The sequence below is a fragment of the Artemia sp. Qi Xiang Cuo genome, chromosome 16 (genome assembly GCF_049724085.1).
Source record: "Artemia sp. Qi Xiang Cuo chromosome 16, ASM4972408v1, whole genome shotgun sequence".
Classification (NCBI taxonomy): Eukaryota; Metazoa; Arthropoda; class Branchiopoda; order Anostraca; family Artemiidae; genus Artemia; species Artemia sp. Qi Xiang Cuo.
This window is the reverse complement of record NC_142809.1, coordinates 12459259-12480556: the sequence shown is the minus strand read 5'-3', so window position 1 is coordinate 12480556 and position 21298 is coordinate 12459259. Positions and strand designations below refer to the sequence as shown.

At 30.2% G+C, this 21298-nt stretch overlaps 1 protein-coding gene across 1 annotated transcript in view; it reads right to left on the bottom strand.

Annotated features, from left to right (window-relative positions):
- The window catches only part of LOC148942576 (DC-STAMP domain-containing protein 2-like), a 72635-nt gene that overhangs the window by 31665 nt on the left and 19672 nt on the right, over positions 1-21298 (bottom strand). The gene's annotated exons all lie outside the window — the stretch shown is intronic.

The following is a 21298-nucleotide window of genomic DNA, read 5'->3' as shown; positions in this document are numbered from 1 at the left end:
TGGAATATTTCAGTAGTGTTTTGTTGTGGTTTACAGTGTCACAGTTACATTATCTTGATTTTTCAAAGTTCATTTTGAATTTCTTTCATTGAAATGCAAGAGTTGGATTATTTCAGTAGTGTTTTGTCGTGGTTTACCATGTCACAGTTACACTATCTTGATTTTTCAAAGTTCATTTTGGATTTTTTTCGTTAAAAAGCCAAAGTTCGATTATTTGAGCAGTGTCTTGATGTGGTTTCCATTTTCACAGATACATTCTATTGATTTTCCAAGTCCACTTTTGTTTTTATTTAATTGAAATGAAAGTGATAGGTTCTCTAACTATTTTTTTTGCGTGCTTTACCTCGTCACAGTTACATTTTCTTAAGTTTTCAAAGTTCAATTTGGATTTCTTTCGATGAAATGCAAGAGTTGGAATGATTCAGTATTGTTTTGTCATGGTTTACCTTGTCACAGTTACATTCTATTAATTTTTCAAAGTTTATTTTGAATTTCTTTCGTTGAAATGCAAGAGTTGGAATATTTCAGTAGTGTTTTGTTGTGGTTTACCTCGTCCCAGTTACATTTTCTTGATTTTTCAAAGTTCATTTTGAATTTCTTTCGTTGAAATGCAAGAGTTGGAATATTTAAGTAGTGTTTTGTTGTGGTTTACCTCGTCACAGTTACATTTTCTTGATTTTTCAAAGCTCATTTTGAATTTCTCTCGTTGAAATGCAAGAATTGGATTATTTCAGTAGTGTTTTGTCGTGGTTTACCTTGTAACAGTTATATTCTCTTAATTTTTCAAAGTTCATTTTGAATTTCTTTCGTTGAAATGCGAGAGTTGGAATATTTCAGTAGTGTTTTGTCGTCTTTTACCTTCTCACAGTTACATTCTCTTGATTTTTCAAAGTTCATTTTGGATTTCTTTCGTTGAAATGCAAGAGTTGGATTATTTCAGTAGTTTTATGTCGAGGTTTACCATGTCACAGTTACATTCTCTTGATTTTTCAAAGTTTATTTAGTATTTCTTTCATTGAAATGCAAGAGTTGGAATATTTCAGTAGTGTTTTGTTGTGGTTTACCTTAACACAGTTACATTCTCGTGATTTTTCAAAATTCATTTTGAATTTCTATCATTGAAATGCAAGATTTGGAATATTTCAGTAGTGTTTTGTTGTGGTTTACCTTGTCACAGTTACATTATCTTGATTTTTAAAATTTCATTTTTAATTTATTTCATTGAAATGAAATAGTTTTAATATTTCAGTAGTGTTTTTTTGTGGTTTACCTTGTCACAGTTACATTCTCTTGATTTTTCAAAGTTCATTTTGAATTTCTTTCATTGAAATGCAAGAGTTGGAATATTTCACTAGTGTTTTGTCATGGTTTACCATGTCACAGTTACATTCTCTTGATTTTTCAAAGTTCATTTTGAATTTCTTTCGTTGAAATGAAAGAGTGGGAATATTTCAGTAGTGTTTTGTTGCGGTTTACCTTGTCATAGTTACATTTTCTTGATTTGTCAAAATTTATTTTGAATTTCTATCATTGAAATGCAAGAGTTGGAATATTTCAGCAATGTTTTGTCGTGGTTTACCTTGTCACAGCTACAGTCTCTTAATTTTTCAAAGTTCATTTTGAATTTCTTTCGATGAAATGCAAGAGTTGGAATATTTCAATAGTGTTTTGTCGGGGTTTACCTTGTCACAGTTACATTCTCTTATTTTTTCAAAGTTCATTTTGAATTTCTTTCATTGAAATGTAAGATTTGGAATATTCTAGTAGTGTTTTGATGTGGCTTAACTTGTCAGAGTTACGTTCTCTCAATTTTTCAAAGTTCATTTCGAACTTCTTTCATTGAAATGCATGAGTTGGAATTTTTCAGTAGTTTTTTTTTATGGTTTATCTTATAACATATACATTCTCTTGATTTTTAAAGCTTCCTTAGGTTTTCCTTCGGTGAAATGCGAGAGTTGGAATATTTCACTTATCTTTTGTTGTGGTTTACATTGGCACATCTACATTTTCTTAATTTTTCAAAGTCCATTTTGAATTTCTTTAGATGAAATGCAAGAGTTGGAATATTTCAATAGTGTTTTGCGTGGTTTACCTAGTCACAGTTACATTCTCTTAATTTTTCAAAGTTCATTTTGCATTACTTTTGTTGAAATGCAAGAGTTGGAATATTTCAGTAGTGTTCTGTTGTGGTTTACCTTATCACAGTTACATTTTCTTGATTTTCCAAAGTTTATTTTGAATTTCTTTCATTGAAATGCAAGAGTTGGAATATTTCAGTAGTGTTTTGTTGTGGTTTACCTTGTCACACTTACATTCTCTTAATTTTTCAAAGTTCATTTGGAATTTCTTTCGATGAAATGCAAGAGTTGGAATATTTCAATAGTGTTTTGCGTGGTTTACCTAGTCACAGTTACATTCTCTTAATTTTTCAAAGTTCATTTTGTATTTCTTTCGTTGAAATGCATGATTTTGAATATTTCAGTAGTGTTTGGTTGCGGTTTACATTGTCACAGTTACATTCCCTTAATTTTTCAAAGTTCATTTTGTATTTCTTTCATTGAAATGCAAGAGTTGGAATATTTCAGTAGTGTTTTGTCATGTTTTACCTTGTCACAGTTACATTCTCTTAATTTTTCAAAGTTCATTTTGAATTTCTTTTCGTTGAAATGCAAGAGTTTGAATATTTCAGTAGTGTTTTGTCATAGTTTACCTTGTCACAGATACATTCTCTTAATTTTTTAAAGTTCATTTTGAATTTCATTCCGCGAAATGCAAGAGTTGGAATATTTCAGTAGTGTTTTGTCATGGTTTACCTTGTCACAGTTACATTTTCTTAATTTTTCAAAATTCATTTTGAATTTCTTTTCGTTGAAATGCAAGAGTTGGAATATTTCAGTAATGTTTTGTCATGGTTTACCTTGTCACAGTTACATTCTCTTGATTTTTCAAAGCACATTTTGGATTTCATTCGTTGAAAAGCAAGAGTTGGGATATTTAAGTAGCGTCTTGTCGTGGTTTAGTTTATCACATTTACATTCTATTGATTTTTCAAAGTTCATTGTGGATTTCTTTCATTGAAATGCAAGAGTTGGAATATTTCAGTAGTAATTTGTCGTGGCTCACTTTGTCACAGTTACATTCTCTTGATTTTTCAAAGTTCATTGTGGATTTCTTTCGTTGAAATGTGTTTTGTTGTGCTTTACCTTGACACAGTTACATTTTCTTGATTTTTTTTAGGTTAGGTTAGGCTAGATCAAGTTAGTTTAGGTTAAGTTAGGTTAAGTTAGGTTAGTCTACGTACGCGCGCGTACGTAGGCTAACCTAACCTAACTTAACCTAACCTAACCTAATTTGATCTTACCTAACCTAACCTAACAAAAATCAAGAAAATATAACTGTGTCAAGGTAAAGCACAACAAAACACATTTCAACGAAAGAAATCCACAATGAACTTTGAAAAATCAAGAGAATTTAACTGTGAAAAAGTGAGCCACGACAAAACACTACTGAAATATTCCAACTCTTGCATTTCAACGAAAGAAATCCAAAATGAACTTTGAAAAATTAAGAGAATGTAACTGTGACAAAGTAAACCACGGTAAAACACTACTGAAATATTCCAACTCTTGCATTTCACGAAAGAAATCCAAAATGAATATTGAAAAATCAAGAGAATGAAAGTTTGACAACTTAAACCACGACAAAACACTACTGAAATATTCCAACTCTGCATTTCAAAGAATGAAATTCAAAATGAAATTTGAAAAATCATGAGAATGTAGCTGTGACAAGGTAAACCATGACAAAACACTACTGAAATATTCCAACTCTTGCATTTCAACGAATGAAATTCAAAATGAACTTTGAAAAATCATGAGAATGTATCTGTGACAAGGTAAACCATGACAAAACACTACTTAAATATTCCAAATATTTAATTAAAACGAATGAATTATAAAATGAACTCTTAAAACTTAAGACAATGCAAATTTGGAAATTTAATACATTAAAAAACATTAATTAAATATTAAAAATCTTTATTTTCAACGAAAAGAAATTCAATATTAAATTTTAAAAATTATGAGAATGTGACATTGACAAGGAAAACCTTGACAAAAGACAACTGATATATTCCAACTCTTGTATTTCAATGAGACAAATCCAAAATGAACTTTGAAAAATCAAGAGAATGTAACTATGACAAGGTAAACCACAACAAAACACTACTGAAATATTCCAACTCTTGCATTTCAACGAAAATAATTCAAAATGAACTTTGAAAAGTCAAGAAAATGTAACTGTGACGAGGTAAATCACAACAAAACACTACTGAAATATTCCAACTCTTGCATTTCAAAGAAATAAATTCAAAATGAACTTTGAAAAATTAATAGAATGTAACTTTGACAAGGTAAACCACAACAAAACACTACTGAAATATTCCAACTCTTGCATTTAAACGAAAGAAATTCAAAATAACCGTTGAAAAATTAAGAGAATGTAACTGTGACAAGGTAAACCATGACAAAACACTACTGAAATATTCCAACTCTTGCATTTCATCGAAAGAAATCCAAAATGAACTTTGAAAAATTAAGAGAATATAAGTGTGACAAGGTAAACCATAACAAAACACTACCGAAATATTCCAACTCTTGCATTTTAACGAGAGAAAAACCAAAATGAACTTTGAAAAATCAAAAGAATGTAACTGTGACAATGTAAACCACATCAAAACACTACTGAAATATTCCAACTCTTGCATTTCAATGAAAGAAATTCAAAATGAACATTGAAAAATCAAGAGAGTGTAGCTGTGACAAGATAAACCACGACAAAACACTACTGAAATATTCCAACTCTTGCATTTCAATGAAAGAAATTCAAAATGAACTTTGAAAAATCAAGAGAATGTAACTGTGACAAGGTAAACCATGACAAAACACTCCTGAAATATTCCAACTCTTGCATTTCAACGAAAGAAATTCAAAATGAACTTTGAAAAATCAAGAAAATGTAACTGTGATAAGGTAAACCACAACAGAACACTACTGAAATATTCCAACTCTTGCATTTCAACGATAGAAATTCAAAATGAACTTTGAAAAATCAAGAAAATGTAACTGTGACTAGGTAAACTTCGCAAAACACTATTGAAATATTCCAACTCTTGCATTTCATCGAAAGAAATTCAAAATGGACTTTGAAAAGTTAAGAGAATGTAAGTGTGACAAGGTAAACCACAACAAAACACTACTGAAATATTCCAACTCTTGCATTTCGGCAAAAGAAAAACAAAGTGAACTTTGAAAAATCAAGAGAATGTAACTGTGACAATGTAAACCACGACAGAACACTACTGAAATATTCCAACTCTTGCATTTCAATGAAAGAAATTCGAAATGAGCTTTGAAAAATTAAGAGAATGTAACTGTGACAAGGTAAACCACAACAAAACACTACTGAAATATTCCAACTCTTGCATTTCAACGAAAGAAATTCAAAATGAACTATGAAAATCAAGAGAATGTAACTGTGACATGGTAAACCATGACAAAACACTAGTGAAATATCCCAATTCTTGCATTTCAATGAAAGAAATTCAAAATGAACTTTGAAAAATTAAGAGAATGTAACTGCGACAAGGGAAGCCATGACAAAACACTACTGAAATATTCCAACTATTGCATTTCAATGAAAGAAATTCAAAATGAAGTTTGAAAAATCAAGAAAATGTAACTGTTTTAAAGTAAACCACAACAAAACACTACTGAATTATTCTAACTCTTGCATTTCAATGAAAGAAATCCAAAATGAACTTTCAAAAATTAAGAGAATGTAACTGTGATTAGGTAAACCACGCAAAACACTAATGAAATATTCCAACTCTTGCATTTCATCGAAAGAAATTCAAAATGAACTTTGAAAAATTTATAGAATGTAAACATAACAAGCTAAACCACAAAAAAACACTACTGAAATATTTCAACTCTCGTACTTCACCGAAAGAAATCCAAAATGAACTTTGAAAAATAAAGAGAATGTAACTGTGACAAGATAAACCCCGACAGAACACTACTGAAATATTCCAACTCTTCCATTTCAATGAAAGAAATTCAAAATGAACTTTGAAAAATTAAGAGAATGTAACTCTGACAAGGTAAACCACAACAAAACACTACTGAAATATTCCAAATCTTACATTTCAATGAAAGAAATTTAAAATGAACTTTGAAAATTTAAGAGAATGTAACTGTGACAAGGTAAACCACGACAAAACACTATTGAAATATTCCAACTCTTGCATTTCATCGAAAGAAAGTCAAAATGAACTTTGAAAAATTAAGAGACTGTAACTGTGACAAGGTAAACCACGACAAAACATTGCTGAAATATTCCAACTCTTTCATTTCAATGATAGAAATTCAAAATAAATTTTGACAAATCAAGAAAATGTAACTTTGGAAAGGTAAACCGCAACAAAACACTACTGAAATATTCCAACTATTGCAATTCAGTTAATTAAATACAAAAATAACCTTGAAAAATCAAGAGATTGTAACTGTAACATGGTAAACCACTACAAAACACTAGTGAAATATTCCACCTCTTACATTTCAATGAAAGAAGTCCAAAACCAACTTTGAAAAATCAAGGAAATTTAAATGTGAAAAGGTAAACCACAACAAACCACTACTGAACTATTCCAGTTTTTGCATTTCAATGCCAGAAATCCGAAATGAACTTTGAAAAATCAAGAGAATTTAATTGTGACAAGGTAAACCACAACAAAACACTACTGAAATATTCCAACTCTTGCATTTCAATGATAAAAATTCAAAATGAACTTTCAAAATCACGAGAATGTGACTGTGTTAAGGTAAACCACAACAAAACACTACTGAAATATTCCAACTCTTGTATTTCAGCGAATGAAATTCAAAATGAACTTTAAAAAATTAAGAGAATGCATCTGTGACAAGGTAAACCATGACAAAACACTACTGAAATATTCCAACTCTTACATTTCAACGAAAAGAAATTAAAAATGAACTTTGAAAAATTAAGAGAATGTAACTGTGACAAGGTAAACCACTACAAAACACTACTGACATATTCCAACTCTCGCATTTCAACGAAAGAAATACAAAATGAACTTAGAAAAATTATGAGAATATAACTGTGACAAGGTAAACCACAACAAAACACTACTGAAATAATCAAACTCTTGCATTTCAACGGATGAAATTCGAAATGAACTTTGAAAAATCAATAGAATGTAACTGTGACAAGGTCAACCACAACAAAACACTACTGAAATATTCCAACTCTTGCATTTCAACGAAATAAATTCAAAATAACCGTTGAAAAATTAAGAGAATGTAACTGTGACAAGGTAAACCATGACAAAACACTACTGAAATATTCCAACTCTTGCATTTCATCGAAAGAAATCCAAAATGAACTTTGAAAAATTAAGAGAATATAAGTGTGACAAGGTAAACCATAACAAAACACTACCGAAATATTCCAACTCTTGCATTTTAACGAAAGAAAAACGAAAATGAACTTTGAAAAATCAAAAGAATGTAACTGTGACAATGTAAAAACACAACAAAACACTACTGAAATATTCCACCTCTTGCATTTCAACGAAAGAAATCCAAAATGAACTTTGAAAATTTAAGAGAATGTAACTGTGACAAACTAAACCACGGTAAAACACTACTGAAATATTCCAACTCTTGCATTTCACGAAAGAAATCCAAAATGAACGTTGAAAAATCAAGAGAATGTAACTGTGACAAGGTAAATCACGACAAAAGACTACTGAAATATTCCAACTCTTGCATTTCAACTAAAGAAATCCAAAATTTGCTTTGAAAAATCAAGAGAATGTAACTGTGACAAGGTAAACAATGACAAAACATTACTGAAATATTCCAACTCTTCCATTTCAACGAATGAAATTCAAAATGAACTTTGAAAAATCATGAGAATGCATCTGTGACAAGGTAAACCATGACAAAACACTACTGAAATATTCCAACACTTGCATTTCAACGAAAAGAAATTCAAAATGAACTTTGAAAAATTAAGAGAATGGAACTGTGACAAGGTAAACCATGACAAAACACTACTGAAATATTCCAACTCTTGCATTTCAACGAAAGAAATCCAAAATGAACTTTAAAAAATTAAGAGAATGTATCTGTGACAAGGTAAATCATGACAAAACACTACTGAAATATTGCAACTCTTGCATTTCAAAGAAAAGAAATTCAAAATGAACTTTGAAAAATTATGACAATGTAAGTGTGACAAGGTAAACCATGACAAAACATTACTGAAATATTCCAACTCTTGCATTTCAATGAAAGAAATACAAAATGAACTTTGAAAAATCAAGAGAATGTAACTGTGACACGGTAAACCACCACAAAACACTACTGAAATATTCCAACTCTTGCATTTCAACGAAAGAAATTCAAAATGAACTTTGAAAAATCACGAGAATGTAACTGTGACAAGGTAAACCATGACAAAACACTACTGAAATATTCCAACTCTTGCATTTCAATGAAAGAAATCCGAAATGATCTTTGAAAAATCAAGAGAATGTAAGTGTGACATGGTAAACCATGACAAAACACTAGTGAAATATTCCAACTCTTGCATTTCAATGAAAGAAATTCAAAATCAACTTTGAAAAATCAAGAGAATGTAACTGTGATAAGGTAAACCACAACAGAACACTACTGAAATATTGCAACTCCTGCATTTCAACGAAAGGAATTCAATATTAACTTTAAAAAATCAAGAAAATGTAGCTGTTAAAAGGTAAACCACAATAAAACACTTCTGAAATAATCAAACTCATGCATTTCAATGATAGAAATTCAAAATGAACTTTCAAAATCACGAGAATGTGACTGTGTTAAGGTAAACCACAACAAAACACTACTGAAATATTCCAACTCTTGCATTTCAGCGAATGAAATTCAAAATGAACTTTAAAAAATTAAGAGAATGTATCTGTGACAAGGTAAACCATGACAAAACACTACCGAAATATTCCAGCTCTTGCATTTTAACGAAAGAAAAACGAAAATGAACTTTGAAAAATCAAAAGAATGTAACTGTGACACTGTAAAAACACAACAAAACACTACTGAAATATTCCACCTCTTGCATTTCAACGAAAGAAATCCAAAATGAACTTTGAAAATTTAAGAGAATGTAACTGTGACAAACTAAACCACGGTAAAACACTACTGAAATATTCCAACTCTTGCATTTCACGAAAGAAATCCAAAATGAACCTTGAAAAATTAAGAGAATGTAACTGTGACAAGGTAAATCACGACAAAACACTACTGAAATATTCCAACTCTTGCATTTCAACTAAAGAAATCCAAAATTTGCTTTGAAAAATCAAGAGAATTTAACTGTGACAAGGTAAACCATGACAAAACATTACTGAAATATTCCAACTCTTGCATTTCAACGAATAAAATTCAAAATGAACTTTGAAAAATCATGAGAATGTATCTGTGACAAGGTAAACCTTGACAAAACACTACTGAAATATTCCAACTCTTGCATTTCAACGAAAAGAAATTCAAAATGAACTTTGAAAAATTAAGAGAATGTAACTGTGACAAGGTAAACCATGACAAAACACTCTTAATATAGAAATTCAAAATGAACTTTGAAAAATCACGAGAATGTAACTGTGTTAAGTTAAACCACAACAAAACACTACTGAAATACTCCAACTCTTGCATTTCAATGAAAGAAATCCAAAATGAACTTTGAAAAATCAAGAGAATGTAACTTTGACATGGTAAACCGCGACAAAACACTACTGAAATAATCCAACTCTTGCATTTCAATAAAAGAAATTCAAAATGAACTTTGAAAAATCAAGAGAATGTAGCTGTGAGAAGGTAAACCACGACAAAACACTACTGAAATATTCCAACTCTCACATTTCAATGAAAGAAATTCAAAATGAACTTTGAAAAATTAAGAGAATATAACTTTGACAAAGTAAAGCACAACAAAACACTACTGAAATAATCCAACTCCTGCATTTCAACGAAAGAAATTCAAAATGAACTTTGAAAAATCAAGAAAATGCAACTGTGACCAGGTAAACCACAACAAAACACTACTGAAATATTCCAACTCTTGCATTTCAACGAAAGAAATTCAAAAGGAACTTTGAAAAATCAAGAAAATGTAACTGTGACGAGGTAAACCACAACAAAACACTACTGAAATATTCCAACTCTTGCATTTTAACGAAAGAAATTAAAAAAAAACGTTGAAAAATTAAGAGAATGTAACTGTGACAAGGTAAACCATGACAAAACACTACTGAAATATTCCAACTTTTGCATTTCATCGAAAGAAATCCAAAATGAACTTTGAAAAATTAAGAGAATGTAAGTGTGACAAGGTAAACCACACCAAAACACTACTGAAATATTCCAACTCTTGCATTTCAACGAAAGAAAAACCAAAATGAACTTTGAAAAATCAAGAGAATGTAATTGTGACAATGTAAACCACATCAAAACACTATTGAAATATTCCAACTCTTGCATTTCAATGAAAGAAATTCAAAATGAACATTGAAAAATCAAGAGAGTGTAACTGTGACATGGTAAACCATGACAAAACACTACTGAAATAATCCAACTCTTGCATTTCAATGAAAGAAATTCAAAATGAACTTTGAACAATCAAGAGAATGTAACTGTGACACTGTAAACCACAACAAAACACTACTGAAATATTCCAACTCTTGCATTTCAACGAAAGAAATTCAAAATGAACTTTGAAAAATCAAGAGAATGTAACTGTGACAAGGTAAACCACGACAAAAAACTTCTGAAATATGCCAACTCTTGCATTTCAATGAAAGAAATTCAAAATGGACTTTGAAAAATCAAGAGAATGTAACTGTGACAAGGTAAACCACGACAAAATACTACTGAAATATGCCAACTCTTGCATTTCAATGAAAGAAATTCAAAATGAACTTTGAAAAAATAAGAGAATGTAACTGTGACAAGGTAAACTACAACAAAACACTACTGAAATATTCCAACTCTTGCATTTCAATGAAAGAAATTCAAAATGAACTTTGAAAAATTAAGAGAATGTAACTGTGACAAGGTAAACCACGACAAGACACTACTGAAATATTCAAAATCTTGCATTTCAACGAAAGAAATTCAAAATGAACTTTGAAAAATCAAGAGAATGTAACTGTGACAATGTAAAAACACAACAAAACACCACTGAAATAGTCCAACTCTTGCATTTCAACGAAAGAAGTCCACAATGAACTTTGAAAAATCAAGAGAATGTAACTGTGACAAGGTAAACCACAACAAAACACTACTGAAATATTCCAACTCTTGCATTTCAACGAAAGAAATTCAAAATAAACTTTTAAAAGTCAAGGAAATGCAACAGTGACAAGGTAAACCACGACAAAACACAACTGAAATATTCCAACTCTTGCATTTCAATGAAATAAATTCAAAATGAGCTTTGAAAAATCAAGAGAATGTAACTGTGACACTGTAAACCACAACAAAATACTACTGAAATATTCCAACTCTTGCATTTCAACGAAAGAAATTCATAAATGAACTTTGAAAAATCATGAGAATGTAACTGTGACAGGGTAAACCATAGCAAAACACTACTGAAATAATCCAACTCTTGCATTTCAATGAAAGAAATTCAAATGAACTTTGAAAAATCAAGACAATGAAACTTTGACAAGATAGATCACAACAAAACACTACTGAAATATTCCAACTCTTGCATTTCAATGAAAGGAATCCAAAATGAACTTTGAAAAATTAAGAGAATGTAACTGTGACATGGTAAACCATGACAAAACACTACCGAAATATTCCAACTCTTGCATTTTAATGAAAGAAATTCAAAATGAACTTTGAAAAATCAATAGAATGTAAGTATGACAAGGTAAACCACAACAAAACACTACTGAAATATTACAACTCTTGCATTTCAATGAAAGAAATTCAAAATGAACTTTGAAAAATCAAGAAAATGTAACTGTGACAAGGTAAACCACGACGAAATACTACTGAAATATTCCAACTCTTGCATTTGAATGAAAGAAATTCAAAATGAACTTTGAAAAAATAAGAGAATGTAACTGTGACAAGGTAAACTACAACAAAACACTACTGAAATATTCCAACTCTTGCATTTCAATGAAAGAAATTCAAAATGAACTTTGAAAAATTAAGAGAATGTAACTGTGACAAGGTAAACCACGACAAGACACTACTGAAATATTCAAACTCTTGCATTTCAACGAAAGAAATTCAAAATGAACTTTGAAAAATCAAGAGAATGTAACTGTGACAATGTAAAAACACAACAAAACACTACTGAAATAGTCCAACTCTTGCATTTCAACGAAAGAAGTCCACAATGAACTTTGAAAAATCAAGAGAATGTAACTGTGACAAGGTAAACCACAACAAAACACTAGTGAAATATTCCAACTCTTGCATTTCAACGAAAGAAATCCACAATGAACTTTGACAAATCAAGGAAATGTAACTGTGACAAGGTAAACCACGACAAAACACTACTGAACTATTCCAACTCTTGCATTTCAATGAAAGAAATTCAAAATGAGCTTTGAAAAATCAAGAGAATGTAACTGTGACACTGTAAACCAAAACAAAAAACTACTGAAATATTCCAACTCTTGCATTTCAACGAAAGAAATTCATAAATGAACTTTGAAAAATCATGAGAATGTAACTGTGACAGGGTAAACCATAGCAAAACACTAGTGAAATATTCCAACTCTTGCATTTCAATGAAAGAAATCCAAAATGAACTTTGAAAAATCAAGAAAATGTAACTGTGACAAGGTAGATCACAACAAAACACTACTGAAATATTCCAACTCTTGCATTTCAATGAAAGAAATCCAAAATGAACTTTGAAAAATTAAGAGAATGTAACTGTGACAAGGTAAACCATGACAAAACACTACTGAAATATTCCAACTCTTGCATTTCAAAGAAAGAAATTCAAAATGAACTTTGAAAAATCGTTAGAATGTAAGTGTGACTAGGTATACCATGACCGAAGACTTCTGAAATATTCCAACTCTTGCATTTCAATGAAAGAAATTCAAAATGGACTTTGAAAAATCAAGAGAATGTAACTGTGACAAGGTAAACCACGACAAAATACTACTGAAATATTCCAACTCTTGCATTTGAATGAAAGAAATTCAAAATGAACTTTGAAAAAATAAGAGAATGTAACTGTGACAAGGTAAACTACAACAAAACACTACTGAAATATTCCAACTCTTGCATTTCAATGAAACAAATTCAAAATGAACTTTGAAAAATTAAGAGAATGTAACTGTGACAAGGTAAACCACAACAAAACACTACTGAAATATTCCAACTCTTGCATTTCAATGAAAGAAATTCAAAATTAACTTTGAAAAATCAAGAGAATGTAACTGTGACATGGTAAACCATGACAAAACACTAGTGAAATATTCCAACTCTTGCATTTCAATGAAAGAAACTCAAAATCAACTTTGAAAAATCAAGAGAATGTAACTGTGACAAGGTAAACCACAACAGAACACTACTGAAATATTCCAACTCTTGCATTTCAACTAAAGGAATTCAATATTAACTTTGACAAATCAAGAAAATGTAACTGTTACAAGGTAAACCACAATAAAACACTACTGAAATAATCTAACTCATGCATTTCAATGAAGAAAATCCAAAATGAACTTTGAAAATCACGAGAATGTGACTGTGTTAAGGTAAACCACAACAAAACACTACTGAAATATTCCAACTCTTGCATTTCAGCGAATGAAATTCAAAATGAACTTTAAAAAATTAAGAGAATGTATCTGTGACAAGGTAAACCATGACAAAACACTACCGAAATATTCCCGCTCTTGCATTTTAACGAAAGAAAAACGAAAATGAACTTTGAAAAATCAAAAGAATGTAACTGTGACACTGTAAAAACACAACAAAACACTACTGAAATATTCCACCTCTTGCATTTCAACGAAAGAAATCCAAAATGAACTTTGAAAATTTAAGAGAATGTAACTGTGACAAACTAAACCACGGTAAAACACTACTGAAATATTCCAACTCTTGCATTTCACGAAAGAAATCCAAAATGAACCTTGAAAAATTAAGAGAATGTAACTGTGACAAGGTAAATCACGACAAAACACTACTGAAATATTCCAACTCTTGCATTTCAACGAAAGAAATCCAAAATGTGCTTTGAAAAATCAAGAGAATGTAACTGTGACAAGGTAAACCATGACAAAACATTACTGAAATATTCCAACTCTTGCATTTCAACGAATGAAATTCAAAATGAACTTTGAAAAATCATGAGAATGTATCTGTGACAAGGTAAACCTTGACAAAACACTACTGAAATATTCCAACTCTTGCATTTCAACGAAAAGAAATTCAAAATGAACTTTGAAAAATTAAGAGAATGTAACTGTGACAAGGTAAACCATGACAAAACACTCTTAATATAGAAATTCAAAATGAACTTTGAAAAATCACGAGAATGTAACTGTGTTAAGTTAAACCACAACAAAACACTACTGAAATACTCCAACTCTTGCATTTCAATGAAAGAAATCCAAAATGAACTTTGAAAAATCAAGAGAATGTAACTTTGACATGGTAAACCGCGACAAAACACTACTGAAATAATCCAACTCTTGCATTTCAATAAAAGAAATTCAAAATGAACTTTGAAAAATCAAGAGAATGTAGCTGTGAGAAGGTAAACCACGACAAAACACTACTGAAATATTCCAACTCTCACATTTCAATGAAAGAAATTCAAAATGAACTTTGAAAAATTAAGAGAATATAACTTTGACAAAGTAAAGCACAACAAAACACTACTGAAATAATCCAACTCCTGCATTTCAACGAAAGAAATTCAAAATGAACTTTGAAAAATCAAGAAAATGCAACTGTGACCAGGTAAACCACAACAAAACACTACTGAAATATTCCAACTCTTGCATTTCAACGAAAGAAATTCAAAAGGAACTTTGAAAAATCAAGAAAATGTAACTGTGACGAGGTAAACCACAACAAAACACTACTGAAATATTCCAACTCTTGCATTTTAACGAAAGAAATTAAAAAAAAACGTTGAAAAATTAAGAGAATGTAACTGTGACAAGGTAAACCATGACAAAACACTACTGAAATATTCCAACTTTTGCATTTCATCGAAAGAAATCCAAAATGAACTTTGAAAAATTAAGAGAATGTAAGTGTGACAAGGTAAACCATAACAAAACACTACTGAAATATTCCAACTCTTGCATTTCAACGAAAGAAAAACCAAAATGAACTTTGAAAAATCAAGAGAATGTAATTGTGACAATGTAAACCACATCAAAAAACTATTGAAATATTCCAACTCTTGCATTTCAATGAAAGAAATTCAAAATGAACATTGAAAAATCAAGAGAGTGTAACTGTGACATGGTAAACCATGACAAAACACTACTGAAATAATCCAACTCTTACATTTCAATGAAAGAAATTCAAAATGAACTTTGAAAAATCAAGAGAATGTAACTGTGACACTGTAAACCACAACAAAACACTACTGAAATATTCCAGCTCTCGCATTTCAACGAAAGAAATTCAAAATGAACTTTTAAAAATCATGAGAATCTACCTGTGACAAGGTAAATTACAACAAAACACTACTGAAATATTCCAACTCTTGCATTTCAATGAAAGAAATCCAAAATGGACATTAAAATATCCTGAAAATGTAACTGTGACAAGGTAAACCACGAAGAAACACTACTGAAATATTCCAACTCTTGCATTTCAATGAAAGAAATTCAAAATGAACTTTGAAAAAATAAGAGAATGTAACTGTGACAAGGTAAACTACAACAAAACACTACTGAAATATTCCAACTCTTGCATTTCAATGAAATAAATTCAAAATGAACTTTGAAAAATTAAGAGAATGTAACTGTGACAAGGTAAACCACGACAAGACACTACTTAAATATTCCAAATCTTGCATTTCAACGAAAGAAATCCAAAATGAACTTTGAAAAATCAAGAGAATGTAACTGTGAAAATGTAAAAACACAACAAAACACTACTGAAATAGTCCAACTCTTGCATTTCAACGAAAGAAGTCCACAATGAACTTTGAAAAATCAAGAGAATGTAACTGTGACAAGGTAAACCACAACAAAACACTATTGAAATATTCCAACTCTTGCATTTCAACGAAAGAAATCCACAATGAACTTTGAAAAATCAAGGAAATGTAACTGTGACAAGGTAAACCACCACAAAAAACTACCGAAATATTCCAACTGTTGCATTTCAATGAAATAAATTCAAAATGAGCTTTGAAAAATCAAGAGAAAGTAACTGCGACAAGGCAAACCACAGCAAAACACCACTGAAATATTCCAACTCTTGCATTTCACGAAAGAAATTCATAAATGAACTTTGAAAAATCATGAGAATGTAACTGTGACAGGGTAAACCATACCAAAACACTACTGAAATATTCCAACTCTTGCATTTCAACGAAAGAAATCCAAAATGAACTTTGAAAAATCAAGAGAATGTAATTGTGACAATGTAAAGCACAACAAAACACTACTGAAATATTCCAACTCTTGCATTTCAATGAAAGAAATTCAAAATGAACTTTGAAAAATTAAGAGAATGTAAGTGTGACACGGTAAACCACGACAAAACACGACTAAAATATTCCAACTCTTGCATTTCAATGAATGAAATTCAAAGTGAACTGTGAAAAATTAAGACAATCTAACTGTAACAAGGTAAAGCACAGCGAAGCACTACTGAAATATTCTAAATCTCGCATTTCAACGAATGAGATTCAAAATGAACCTTGAAAAATCAAGAGAATGTAACTGTGACAAGGTAAACCACGACGAAACACTACTGAAATATTCCAACTCTTGCATTTCAATGAAAGAAATTCAAAATGAACTTTGAAAAAATAAGAGAATGTAACTGTGACAAGGTAAACTACAACAAAACACTACTGAAATATTCCAACTCTTGCATTTCAATGAAACAAATTCAAAATGAACTGTGAAAAATCATGAGAATGTAAGTGTGACCAGGTAAACCACGACAAGACACTACTGAAATATTCCAACTCTTGAATTTCAACGAAAGAAATTCAAAATGAACTTTGAAAAATCAAGAGACTGTAACTGTGACAATGTAAAAACACAACAAAACACTACTGAAATAGTCCAACTCTTGCATTTCAACGAAAGAAGTCCACAATGAACTTTGAAAAATCAAGAGAATGTAACTGTGACAAGGTAAACCACAACAAAACACTATTGAAATATTCCAACTCTTGCATTTCAACGAAAGAAATCCACAATGAACTTTGACAAATCAAGGAAATGTAACTGTGACAAGGTAAACCACGACAAAACACTACTGAAATATTCCAACTCTTGCATTTCAATGAAAGAAATTCAAAATGAGCTTTGAAAAATCAAGAGAATGTAAAAGTGACACTGTAAAGCACAACAAAACACTACTGAAATATTCCAACTCTTGCATTTCAACGAAAGAAATTCATAAATGAACTTTGAAAAATCATGAGAATGTAACTGTGACAGGGTAAACCATAGCAAAACACTACTGAAATATTCCAACTCTTGCATTTCAATGAAAGAAATCCAAAATGAACTTTGAAAAATCAAGAAAATGTAACTGTGACAAGGTAGATCACAACAAAACACTACTGAAATATTCCAACTCTTGCATTTCAATTGAAAGAAATCCACAATGAACTTTGAAAAATTAAGAGAATGTAATTGTGACAAGGTAAAGCACAACAAAACACTACTGAAATATTCCAACTCTCGCATTTCAATGAAAGAAATTCAAAATGAACTTTGAAAAATAAAGAGAATGTAACTGTGACAAGGCAGAGCACAACAAAACACTACAGAAATAATCCAACTCTTGCATTTCAATGAATGAAATCCAAAAAGGACTTTGAAATATCATGAGAATGTAACTATGACAAGTTAAACCACGACAAAATACTACTGAAATATTCCAACTCTTGCATTTGAATTAAAGAAATTCAAAATGAACTTTGAAAAAATAAGAGAATGTAACTGTGACAAGGTAAACTACAACAAAACACTACTGAAATATTCCAACTCTTGCATTTCAATGAAAGAAATTCAAAATGAACTTTGAAAAATTAAGAGAATGTAACTGTGACAAGGTAAACCACGACAAGACACTACTGAAATATTCAAACTCTTGCATTTCAACGAAAGAAATTCAAAATGAACTTTTAAAAATCAAGAGAATGTAACTGTGACAATGTAAAAACACAACAAAACACTACTGAAATAGTCCAACTCTTGCATTTCAACGAAAGAATTCCACAATGAACTTTGAAAAATCAAGAGAATGTAACTGTGACAAGTTAAACCACAACAAAACACTATTGAAATATTCCAACTCTTGCATTTCAACGAAAGAAATCCACAATGAACTTTGACAAATCAAGGAAATGTAACTGTGACAAGGTAAACCACTACAAAACACTACTGAAATAATCCAACTCTTGCATTTAAATGAAAGAAATTCAAAATGATCTTTGAAATATCAAGAGAATGTAACTTTGACACTGTAAAGCAAAACAAAACACTACTGAAATATTCCAACTCTTGCATTTCAAAGAAAGAAATTCATAAATGAACTTTGAAAAATCATGAGAATGTAACTGTGACAAGGTAAACCATAGCAAAACACTAGTGAAATATTCCAACTCTTGCATTTCAATGAAAGAAATCCAAAATGAACTTTGAAAAATCAATATAATGTAACTGTGACAAGGTAGATCACAACAAAACACTACTGAAATATTCCAACTCTTGCATTTCAATTAAATAAATCCAAAATGAACTTTGAAAAATTAAGAGAATGTAAATGTGACAAGGTAAACCATTACAAAACACTACTGAAATATTCCAACTCTTGCATTTGAATAAAAGAAATTCAAAATGAACTTTGAAAAATTAAGAGAATGTAACTGTGACAAGGTAAACTATAACAAAACACTACTAAAATATTCCAACTCTTGCATTTCAACGAAAGAAATTCAAAATTAACTTTGAAAAATTAAGAGAATGTAACTGTGACAAGGTAAACAAGGACAAGACACTACTGAAATATTCCAACTCTTGCATTTCAACGAAAGAAATTCAAAATGAACTTTGAATAATAAAGAGAATGTAACTGTGACAATGTAAATCACAACAAAACACTACTGAAATATTCCAACTCTTGCATTTCAAATAAAGAAATTCAAAATGGACTTTGAAAAATTAAGAGAATGTAACTGTGACAATGTAAAGCACAACAAAACACTACTGAAATATTCCAACTCTTGCATTTCAACGAAATAAAATTCAAAATGAACTTTGAAAAATCAAGAGAATGTAACTGTGACAAGTTAAACCATGACAAAACACTACTGAAATATTCCAACTCTTGCATTTCAACGAAAGAAATTCAAAATGAACTTTGAAAAATCAAGAGAATGTAACTGTGACAAGGTAAACCACAACAAAACACTACTGAAATAATCCAACTCTTGCATTTCAATGAAAGAAATTCAAAATGAGCTTTGAAAAATCAAGAGAATGTAACTGTGACACTGTAAACAACAACAAAACACTACTGAAATATTCCAACTCTAACATTTCAACGAAAGAAATTCATAAATGAACTTTGAAAAATCATGAGAATGTAACTGTAACAAAACACTACTGAAATATTCCAACTCTTGCATTTCAATGAAAGAAATTCAAAATGAACTTTGAAAAATCAAGAGAATGTAACTGTGACAAGGTAGATCACAACAAAACAATACTGAAATATTCCAACTCTTGCATTTCAATGAAAGAAATCCAAAATGGACTTTGAAATATCATGAGAATGTAACTGTGTCAAGGCAAATTACGACTAAACACAACTGAAATATTTCTATTCTTGCATTTGAATGAAGGAAATTCAAAATGAACTTTGAAAAATTAAGAGAAGTTAACTGTGACAAGGTAAACAATAACAAAACACTACTGAAATATTCCAACTCTTGCATTTCAACGAAAGAAATTCAAAATGAACTTTGAAAAATTAAGAGAATGTAACTGTGACAATGTAAAGCACAACAAAACACTACTGAAATATTCAAACTCTTGCATTTCAACGAAAGAAATCCAAATGAACTTTGAAAAATCAAGAGAATGTAACTGTGACAAGGTAAACCACGATAAAACACAATTGAAATAATCCAACTCTTGCATTTCAACGAATTATATTCAAAATCAACTTCGGAAAATTTATAAAATGTAACTGTGACAAGGTTAACCACTACAAAACACTACTTAAATATTCCAACTTTTACATTTCAACGAAAGAAATTCAAAATGAACTTTGAAAAATCACGAAAATGTAACTGTGACAAGGTAAACCACTACAAGACACTACTTAAATATTCCAACTCTTGCATTTCAAAGAAAGAAATCCAAAATGAACTTTGAAAAATCAAGAGAATGTAACTGTGACAAGGTAAACCACAACAAAACACTACTGAAATTTTCCAACTCTTGCATTTCAACGAAAGAAGTCCACAATGAACTTTGAAAAATCAAGAGAATGTAACTGTGACAAGGTAAACCACAACAAAACACTATTGAAATATTCCAACTCTTGCATTTCAACGAAAGAAATCCACAATGAACTTTGACAAATCAAGGAAATGTAACTGTGACAAGGTAAACCACGACAAAACACTACTGAAATATTCCAACTCTTGCATTTCAATGAAAGAAATTCAAAATGAGCTTTGAAAAATCAAGAGAATGTAACTGTGACAATGTAAACCAAAACAAAACACTACTGAAATATTCCAACTCTTGCATTTAAAAGGAAGAAACTCATAAATGAACTCTGAAAAATCATGAGAATGTAAGTGTGACAAGGTAAACCATACCAAAACACTAGTGAAATATTCCAACTCTTGCATTTCAATGAAAGAAATCCAAAATGAACTTTGAAAAATCAAGAAAATGTAACTGTGACAAGGTAGATCACAACAAAACACTACTGAAATATTCCAACTCGTGCAT